The sequence below is a fragment of the Lolium rigidum genome, chromosome 3 (genome assembly GCF_022539505.1).
Source record: "Lolium rigidum isolate FL_2022 chromosome 3, APGP_CSIRO_Lrig_0.1, whole genome shotgun sequence".
Taxonomy (NCBI): Eukaryota; Viridiplantae; Streptophyta; class Magnoliopsida; order Poales; family Poaceae; genus Lolium; species Lolium rigidum.
The window spans coordinates 89,092,862-89,102,859 of record NC_061510.1 but is presented as its reverse complement, the minus strand read 5'-3'; the positions used below and the strand labels follow the sequence as shown (position 1 = coordinate 89,102,859).

General features: G+C 48.3%; 1 long non-coding RNA gene across 2 annotated transcripts; it reads right to left on the bottom strand.

Annotated features, from left to right (window-relative positions):
• Positions 1–275: 275 nt before the first annotated feature.
• On the bottom strand, positions 276–1,817 carry LOC124697411. Of its 2 annotated transcripts, XR_007000788.1 has the most exons (3): positions 1,532–1,817; positions 1,106–1,309; positions 276–1,003 (listed from the first exon to the last, which is right to left on the bottom strand). It is a non-coding gene; the product is annotated as an uncharacterized LOC124697411 (long non-coding RNA). The 2 variants fall into 2 exon arrangements; XR_007000789.1 differs by lacking the exon at positions 1,532–1,817 and having other exon boundaries at positions 1,106–1,350.
• Between the last annotated feature and the right edge of the window lie 8,181 nt (positions 1,818–9,998).

The window sequence follows — 9,998 nt, the reverse complement described above, 5'->3', positions numbered from 1 at the left end:
TAGAATTAGTATACACGTGAGGTGGTGACAAAAGGCAATTTAGTTTATAATGGTCAATGTACAACTTAATATTAACCAAAAAAAACTTAGTGGGATGGAAAATGCAACTTAATTGAATCAAAATTTTCCAAATGAAAATATGGATATATTTCGTTCAAAATTTTATGCAACGGCTCTTCATGTTTGAGTAGTTGCTTTACATCAGTGCCCCTGGACTAAATTAGTATGTTTAAACACTTCTTTTTTGGTGGAATTTGATATTGTTCTTTTCCAAAAAAAAAAGTGATGAGTTGGACCTTAATGAACCACCTATAGAATCCTGCAACTAATGGCAGTAGTGTCTGCAACTCATCTAGTCTGTCTTGTCGGCTGAACTCATCTAGTCATCGAAAACATAGCAAAAATGTATAATTACTGAGACAACAAATCGTTTCATCGGACATTATTTGTAAGCTACTTGGCTAACAGGACAGTAGTATCTCTAAATTCCCACTGATCATTGTCATTCTGGAAGGATAAAGGTACGAGGGGAGAGAAATAGAACATTAGAGCACCAGCCTGTAGTGCACCGTAGGAGCTTTGCCTCAGACTTGAGCATCAGTGTAGCATTTTGCGCCACCCAGCAGCATGGCTGTGACCGCTACCTAAAATTCAATAGCGAACAAACTAGATAATTTAGGAATGTAATTGATGGCTCGAAAACAAAGTGTTCAGGTGGACTATCCTAACAATGTTCTCTATGTTTGATTCTTCATACGTAATATGTAACTGCAGAAAACAAAAGGTCTTATTTTGTAAGGAAGAAGGCAAGCATGCATAAGTATTAATGCTGAAATCACAAACCAGACATGCTCAAATATGTATTTCTGCTCAAATCAGGCACGCATATTTGTAAAACTGAGAAGTGTATGAACAAGAACCTTGATACCCAATCCAAATAGATCTTGGAGAAACAGTTTTCCTTCCCCACTCAAAATCTTCTCCCTTTCTCTCACCCATACATCTGACAACAAATATGCAAGCAGGTTATCACTTTTATTCAGAGAACTTTTACTTCGTTTGCTTCAGGGTGACAAAACTCGAATTCTTGCTGTCATGGTCTGACCTATGGTGTGCTCCAGAGATGGCCGCCTCCCGTTGTTGAAACCGTCGTGGAGATCCCCACCATCGTGGTCATGTCAATGTCATGGAGAGTTATTGCAGCTACCTCCACCGTCGTCACCTCCACCCGTACGATGCCACAAGTTGCTGAAGTTTTTGTTGTTCTTGACGGCAAGCTGCTCGTCAGTAGCCGGCTGAACTCATGCTGCTGGATAAGCTGCAGCAGGTCAGGCTGTGCAATGTCCAAGTTTAACAACCACACAGACTATAAACACACATCGGAAGACATCCAGCTCTTGGCAGCAAGACAAGCTAATTAAGCACGCACGCACAAGCAAGCACGCCCGTCTGCCCACAAGCACACACACACACGCAACCAGCAAGAACAGGAGGAGAGGAGGGATTGATTGGGAAGGCTTAAGCGGGTTACCTCCATGAAGACAGGCGCTGGCAGCGGAGACGGCGGCGCGTTCATGCCGTAGAGGCCTTGATCTAGTGCTCGAGGAAGAAGATCCGGAGGCACATGATGCCATGCTGGCGTCCATGGCGCCGTCGCACCGGAGCTCGAGGCGGCTAGGGTTAGACGAATCGAGAGAGGACCCAATAATCGCGTCTTCGCTGCGGGAGGGAGGATGGAGGTGGTGTGAACCAGCGGCGGCTCCGCGCTCCTCCAACGACGGGGAAGGAAGGCCGGCTCCAGGGTATCTCGAGGTAGGGTGAGGAGGGGCTACGACGGCGGAAGTGGGCCGGAGGTGCGGACTGCCGGTGAGGATCCTCAAGGTGGTGGAGCATGCCGCCGGAGCCAGCAGGAGACGGTGAAGGGAGGGGTGGTGCGTGCAGTGGGGATCAGATACGGAGTAGTTGGGGCGGCGAAGTGGGCCTGGAAACTGTCGGGACGACGCGTCTTTGTGAGGGTTGATCGAACGCATCGGACGGCTCAAAATCGAGGGCTCGGACGAGCCAGGTAGCACCCGAGCACTTTTTAGCAGTTGGGTTTTTTAAAAAAGAAGGAAACACAGGTGGAGTTCGATCCATGAAACAGTGATGACGTCCACACCCTATACCCTGAAAGCAGAACGAAAAAAAAATAGAGAAAACAACGCACGCACGTGGCTCTCCGCTGGTGCGCGGCCCGCATCCCGCACCCTCGCACCCTCTACACCCTGCACCCGCGTCTGGAGGACACCCTGCCCCAGTCGAAAAAAACCTGAAGAGCTAACCAATACTATATCGGTTTTGCTATGTCTTAGTCAACTGAGAATTTCTTAAATCTCAGTCACCCACAAAAATGCACTTGAGTTGCACTTTTCTGTTAAAAAAGTGCAATTGCACTTTTCTACTAGAAAAGTGCAACTGATCCGAGTTGCACATTTTTTTGAACTGCAGTTACACTTTTCTGAGGTGACTGAGACTTAACAAAATCTCAGTCGACTGAGACATATGCACACCCATACTATATAGCTGGGGAACAGGAACGGGACGGAGAAGATCCCAGCATCCAGCAAAGCCGATCGAGAATGCAATTCCGTGCCTGCAAGATGGAGAGAAACTTGCCTCGTTTTGCTCCGGCGGGGCCGTCGACGGGGACTTTAGCCGGGAGGAAGCGCAAAGGTGCCTCCTTGGCTCCGGTCGCTCCCAGCAAGCGCGTGGCGCGGGCAAGCCGTGGCTGGGCGTCCCTGCCCACCGACATAGTCTTACTCGTCCTCCGCCGGGTCCTAGCCGGCGGCGACATTGTGGACTGCATCGCCTTCCGCGCCGTCTGCTTCTACTGGCGCGCCTGCACGCCCCCGCTGCGCGACCCCACCCTGCGGGACAGACGCCTCCGCCCGTGCTGCTGGGTGGCGCTGTGCGGAGGCGACGCGGTCCGGCCGGACGACGCGTGCGAGATCGCCTTGTTCAACACGCGCACGGCGAGGCGCATCCGCGCGCGCCCGCCGGAGCTCCGGCGCCACAGGATCGTGGGCTTCACCGACGGCCTCGTCATCCTCCTGCACAAGAGCACCACCGCGGTCCGGGTGCTCCACCCTTGACGCGCGTCGCCGTCGATCTCCCGCCCCTCGCCCGCGTGTACCGCCAGGAGGTGGATCGGTGGTGGAAGCACCACCTTCTCGACATGAACGCCGTGGTATGCGACAGCGCTAGCTCGCCGAGCTCCATCGCAGTCGTGGTGTGGTTCCGCTGGAGGGAGGCGGTGTTCGCCGCGGAGGCAGGTGATTCGGACTGGAAGGTGCTCTATCGAGGGTCTTCTTTCCTAAGCAAAAGCATCTTGCCGTTCCAAGGAAAGCTCTACGCCACCTCATCAGCTTCAAGACAGATCCTGCAGCTATATCCACCATCGCTCGAGCTCGACGACGACTCTCCTCCGGTGCCAGTGCCAGCGGTGGTTGCTCATGTTCCAGATGTCCACAGATTCTCCCGGTATTTCCTGGTGGAGGTCGGTAGACGAATGCTGCTCGTCGTCCATCCACTCGACCACGACCGCTTTGCACTCTTTGTAGTGCACTTGCGCAGAAGCGGCGGCGGCATCGGCAAGCTGATTCCGGTGAAGTGTCTGGGTGATCGCGTGCTGTTCCTCAACAGGGATCGCTGCCTGTCTGTTTCTGCCAGGGACCTCCCTTCTCTGACGGGCAACTCCATCTACTTCTCTCAAAATAACGGAAGTCCTGTCGTGCTGCACTCGGTGACGACTGGACTGTCCGAGGACTTGGCAGAGCACTGCCAGATACACGACATGGTGGATAGGATCCGCCCCTCCGTGCGCCCCTTCACCATTGCTGATCATCTATTCACCTACTGCCATCCTAGCGAGTGGTAAGTTTTACTGCTCAGTTTCCTCCCTTTCGTAGTACTGCCTATGTGTCTAACTCTAACTCTTCTGAATCCTTGTGGCCTTTTCTTCCAAAACATGTGTAGGGCTGAAGGACTCATGTTTCACGAGTACCACCACATACCTGAATCTTTCAAGGAGCTGAGGGAGGGCATCCGGGCAAAAGATTCAAAACTGCGCATGCCGCCGCGCGTGAGGAGACAGTGAATTACTAGTGTATATTGATTTAGAGCTTGATTCCATTTACCTAATCGTTGGACAACACATTGATTCCAATCACCACAGTGCCGACACATATTCACTTCAAGGGAGTGACTAATTTTCAGTTTACTTGGAGATCATCGAATTTCAGACCCTTCGTCTATAAAAAAGATATCGGTGATTTGTCTAAATTGACATGTATCTATACATCAAGAAGTATGTAGATACATTTAAATTTAGATAGACTTATGATATTCTTTTATGAACAGAGGTTGTAAAACATATATTATAGTAACTAATGATTAACATGTATCACGAAGCAATCTAAAGATTTGGGTGTTTGACATGTTGCAATTCATGGGCGTTTTTCTCAGCGAATTTTGTTGTAAACCACCTGTAGCAAACTAGTTTTTGTTTAAACATTTTTTTATAACTTTACTTTTTAAAATTTTGCTATGAAGATTTTCTCGTAATAGTATACAATTCTTGTAAGTCACGTGATAGATTTTGTTGCAATACTTAGTATGACTCGGATCTGTCATGGGGTGGCATTTTTTTTTGTAAATTTTTTTTTTTTTTGCAACCGTCTGTGACTTCAGGAAATATTGTTGGATTTGTAGCAATAAAAATTATTGTTCAACCACTTTTTTGTAGCAATTTTTTTGAAATTTATAGCGATGTTTTTATTGTAGTAGTATAATTATTTGTAGCAATAAGGGAGTGACTAATTTTCAGTTTAATGGGAGATCATCAAATTTCAGTCCCTTCGTCTATATAAAAATATCAGTTATATTTGTCTAGATTGAGATGTATCTATACATCAAAAAGTATCTAGATACATTTAAATTTAGGTAAACTTATGATATTATTCTTTTATGGACAGAGGTTGTAGAACATATACTAGTATATTATACTACCTCCGTCCCGAAGCTTAAGGCTTATATTATTTTTAGAAAGTCAAACTATATCAAATTTGACTAAGTTTTTACCAAAAATCATTAAAATGCAAAATACAAAACTAATATAATTAGTTATGTAATGAGATATACTTTCGTATTGTATCTACAAAATATTATATTTGTTAATAGATTGTTCTAAAAGTTTGGTCAAAATTTACTTGGTTTGACTTTTTTTAAAAAAAATCAGCCTTAACCTTTAGGATTGAGGTAGTAGTAACTAATGGTTAACATGTATCACGAAGAAATCTAAAGATTTGGATATTTGACTTGTTGCAATTCATGGACGTTTTTATCCAAGGCTAGCGTGATTTACGCAATTACATATGCTACGAGTTGACTGGGAATTAAGCTGAGATTTAGAATTAGAAAACCGTCACTTCGAAAAACTCTCTTTGTATCCGCTAAATAAAAGGAAAACACTTGCTATCAGCCGACCGATCGAAGCGCCCGTGTTGATGCAGCGCATGTGGCCTTCCTTCTAGCATGTTGTTTCACATGTCCGCTGTTTTCAGGTGCTTTTTCGTGAGCGGGGCTATTATAATTAGGGAACTGCTGGGCGTCCCCCGGGGGATCTGATTTCCCAGCCCCCGGGTCCCCAGCCGTCGGATCAATCATTTTGACGGTCAGATTTGCATGTAGCAAAAAAACACCTCCGGCAGCAAAAAATCACCCCCGACAGCAAATGACTGAAGCAAAAAACGGTTCGTCCATGAATCAAAAGAAAAAGTCTAAGCTCGCCGGAGTCTCGCCGGAGACCTCGTCGGAGACCCCGTAGCAAACATCTTACGCAGATGTAGCAAAAATCGCAAATAAATTGTAGCAAATTTTTTTATTCATATGTTGCAAATCCTCTAAGACATCAACGGAAACCTCGCCCTGCAGCTAGCAATAGAGCCGTTCGAGGTTGCAGCAACTCCGTCCGTCTAGAACAGCAACGCCAGAAGCCGCTAGTAGCAACACCCTGTGCCTATGGTAGCAAAAAATCCACCCTCCACCGATAGCAATGTCGTACACCTTAAATAGCAAAATCGGCCTTCGCAGGTAGCAACGCCGCAGGCCTAAGGCAGCAAACCTCCTAATGAAGCAGAGGAGCGCGAGATGGAGGCGACACTGGTAGCATCGGCGGCGACCGCCTGTAGCATTGACACCCTCGGCTGGTAGCACCAGTGAAAGCCACTAGTAGCATCCCAAATTGGGTTACACAGCAGCGTCGTCGACCGCCGGTAGCAAGGGTGCCCACGGCAGGCAACACCTCCGCCGACGGGAGGCAGCAACGGCGCCCTCAGTAGGCAGCACCTACGCCCACGGCGCGCAGCAACGACGGCCATCAGTAGTGGCTGCAGGGGAGGAGGTCGGCGAAGAGGGCGACCACAGAGGAGGCGGAGCTTGACGTAGCGACGGAGCAGGCCATGGGGGCGAGCTCCCGTCGGTGAGACGTGCGAGCTCGCGGCGTCAAGGCGGCCGAGCTCCCGTCAGCGAGACGTGCGAGCTCGCAGCGTCAAGGCGGCCGAGCTCCCGGCGTCACGGCGGTCGAGCTCCCGGCGTCGAGGCGGGCCGTGGGCGAGCTCCCGGGATCGAGGTGGCCGAGCTCCCGGCGTCGAGGCGGGCGAGCTGCTCCCGGCGTCGAGGCAGCGAAGGAGCTGGAGAGGATCCTCTCCGGCGAGGCCACGGCAGCATCCACGTCCACGTATATGCGGCGGAAGAAAAGAAGGTGGAGGTTGGGGATCGGAAGAGATAAGAACGTGGGTGGGACCCATCACGTGCGGCCACGCAGAGGAAAAGGCAGGCGTGTGCAAGCCGTAGGATCGACCTCATCGTGCGGCTAGGCACCAGGAGGCTGAGACGCACCTAATCCCCCGGGGGAGATGAATCAGGAAACTGCTGGGCGTCCCCCGGGGGATCTGATTTCCCAGCCCCCGGGTCGCCAGCCGTTGGATGGAACAACCTCCACCGTACGATCTGGTCGGAATTAAGACATCGTCCCGCTTTTGCTGCCGGGCAGCAAAAACTTGCGAATTGCAGCAAAACAACTAAATCAGCTTCCCCGTCGCCAACCTCTCCTCTCGGGCGCCAAGCTCTCCGGCACTGGCGACGGCCGCGCGGCAACCGCCGGAGACAAGCCCCTGCAGCAACCTCCGCCGCGTGATCCATGGCGCATCTGCTCCGATCCGTGCTGTACCCTCCTCCAGGCCATAAGAACCACCTAGTCCCACCGCCAATTGTTGCTTCAAGCTCCGGATCTAACCAGGGTCCTCGCCGGCGAGCTGCGGCGGATACGGCGAACGCCGGAGCAGAAGAGCCGTTGCGAGCAACCCATCCATGGAAGATTCAACAACCCTCCGGTGTTTTTCAACCAGAACCCCGAAGATGACCAACCAGTTGCATCGGTGAGTTCTTCTCTCCGAATCTCCACGAGTTCTCGCTGCTGCAGCTTGCTTCTATGCTTGCAAAAAAACTTGTAGACCTAGTAACCGTGTAGCCAGGTGCTGAAAATTGCTACACGTGATGGAATTGGCCTTTGTATTAAGAAATATTTGTGCTTCATGCAGCAATGATGCTTGCATATAAAATTATTGCTACAAATATAGTGCTGCACATATTCTTCATCATATATAGTTGGTCATTTATGCTTCTCAAAAAAAGTTCAGCAAGTAAAATAAAGTCTCTGCAGAGGTAGTCTGGATTTTGGACTGCATATTGCTACGAGAAAAAGTTGCTTCTAGCTACAAGACTATAACAACAATTCATGTTATGTCGACGGGGGTTTGTTGCCGACAGCATCCTTCAAGGTTTTGACCTCAACAAGCCAGCGCAAACGGAAGGTTATGATGGTGCTGATCAAGATGGGAATGATGCAGCAAAATTTGTTCCTGGACCAAATAGTACAGACAAGTGCGAGTGCTTCCAATGTTGCTTGAAGAAGATGGTGAAGAAATTTGTTCACAGCACTGTGGTTCCATTTGTTGGGATGATGTTCGATGACCTTGAAGTAGCAAAACAAGTATACAATGACTATGCGTGGAAGCTTGGTTTCGGCACACGCATTGGAAACACCAAGTATAGCACAGCACGAGGAGTGCCAAAGGACACAATACGAGCGAGTGTTTGAGTGTGTGCATACTTGGTAAACCAGCAGCTGAATGTAAGAATGCTTGCTGCGAGAAGCAAAGAAAGCTGCTTGCAAAAGTAAAAGAAGCTTCGTTGATATGAGCAACATTGGTGAGCAAAAGTCAAGAAGCAAACAAGCTGGTTACGAGGTGGACGTGAACGAATCAAAGCAGCGTAATATTTTGCTTCGATGTGACTGTAAAGCACATATGGTTGTTGGGAAGCGGAATGGCCATTGGTGCGTCACTCGTTTTTAAAGAAGATCACACCCACCCAATGGTGAAGCTAGCGAGGAGGCGACGCTACTACGGATCACATAGGAAAGTCCCAGAAGAAGATTTCCAATTCCTACAGACGCTACATAATCAAAACATTACAACCGCTCAGATAATGGGTTGTCTAGGAAGTGTGCATGGTGGCGACCCAAGGACGCTAGGCTACGTGAAGAGAGATGTGTCTAACATAAGGACAATGCTGCGAGAGGAAGTATCACAGCGTGATATGAGCATGGTGATTGAGTACTTTGAACGCGGGAAAGCGAGAAAGTCCAAATTTCTTTTATGACACACAAGTTGATTCAAACAATGCTTGTCGGAGGATTATTACGGGTGGATGGAAGGACCGAGCACTATACCCCAAGTACAAGGACTTGTGTTTTCTTCGACACAACCTTTTGCACCAACAAGTATAATCTTCCTTTTGCTCCAATTGTGGGAATAAATAACCACACACATACGATTGTTCTAGGTTGTGCTTTGCTACCGGATGAAACAACGAAACATTTAAGTGGGTATTTGAAAGGTGGATGCTCGCAATGAATCGGATGCACCCGGATCATATAATGACGGACCGAGGACCGAGGCTATGGCTACTGCAATTGACAAGGTATTTCCAAATTCAGTACACGAGATCTGCTCGCTACCATGTGCTTGCACCTAGCAAGGAAAAAACTTGGTCCAAATTTGGGAGAAGGCCATCCATTTGCGGATGCATTTTACTCATGCATATATGGAACTGATACTATTGAGGAGTTTGAATTCTGCTGGCAGCATATGCTGCGAAGCTTCGACATGGCAGAGAACAACCACCTCAATAATATGTGGAAGAGCAGAAAGACATGGGCACCAGTTTACTTCAGGAAAAGTTTTTCCCATTCACAAGCACAAGCTGGAAGATCGGAAGGCCTTAACTCATACTTCAAGACATTGGTTCGCCCTAGTGACTCCGTGTGGAATTTCGTGCAGCGGTATGAGTTGTGCCAGAATTTGATGTTGGATCGTGAAGACAATGCGGGCTTCACAATGGAGACGACGACAGCAAAGCTTTGGGGCAGGTGAGACTCTTCCATGCTACACAACACTTATACATTGTCCCCTAATGAATATGTAGCATTGTTTTATTATTACTTGGAGCATTTACTAATTACATTTGTGACAAAAACAAAATGCGATTCTGACATTGAAGAACGAGGCATTGAAATTTTACACAAGGAAGTCTTCGACGGGTTCCAAAAAATGGTTCGAGTTCAACAAGATTTTACCCTATCCATGTAGAGGCGAGAAGGCTTATGTTTTGATCTTGTTCCAAATCAAGACCTTGATGTGAAAACTTATCGGGTTGCGAGTTAACCACGAAGAAGGATTATACACATGTGGATGCAACATGTTTGAGATGTGTGGTTTAATATGCCCACATATCATTAGGGTGATGGTGCACCTCAATGTGCAGCAAATACCAGGAAGATACATGCTTGAAAGGTGGTCCGCGGCGGCAACAACACATGCCCCTGAACCTGGGACAAA